Source organism: Syngnathus typhle, unplaced genomic scaffold, assembly GCF_033458585.1.
Source record: "Syngnathus typhle isolate RoL2023-S1 ecotype Sweden unplaced genomic scaffold, RoL_Styp_1.0 HiC_scaffold_281, whole genome shotgun sequence".
Lineage (NCBI taxonomy): Eukaryota > Metazoa > Chordata > Actinopteri > Syngnathiformes > Syngnathidae > Syngnathus > Syngnathus typhle.
In genome coordinates this window covers 17038-17500 of record NW_026872185.1, presented here as the reverse complement: position 1 = coordinate 17500, position 463 = coordinate 17038, and positions in this window count along the sequence as shown.

Below are 463 nucleotides of genomic sequence, written 5' to 3'. Positions count from 1 at the left end.
TCCTTGGATGGAAAGCATGTAGCACTTTGAAAATTTTCGAGCACTGTGACACTTTGAAAATTTTCGAGAGTTTTTGTACTTAGAAAATTTTTCGCTCTTGCACTTCCAGAGTGCTTTGCGGTAGCTCCTAGGTTCGCTGTCCGAGCATGTGAACACTTTTTGGGGGGGAACACATCGCTAGAGACACCAGCCGCCTGGTTCTCGGGGCCAAAACTTGTGTTCCCCACACTCGTTCTGACTATATTTTGCGATTTGGGGGTAAAGGTAATGAGTACAGTGACTAGGGGGACCAACTCATCGTACTCTGGCGCACCAACAGACCAAAGCTGGTACTGCACTTACCCCTGGTACCCCAACGCCTGGTACCTGACGGGCGAGAGGCTGATTTTTCGCTATTTGCGGCCGACCGAGGGAACCAGACAAAGCGGACACTTTACGGCGCAAGAGCCGTTGGCACTTAGAA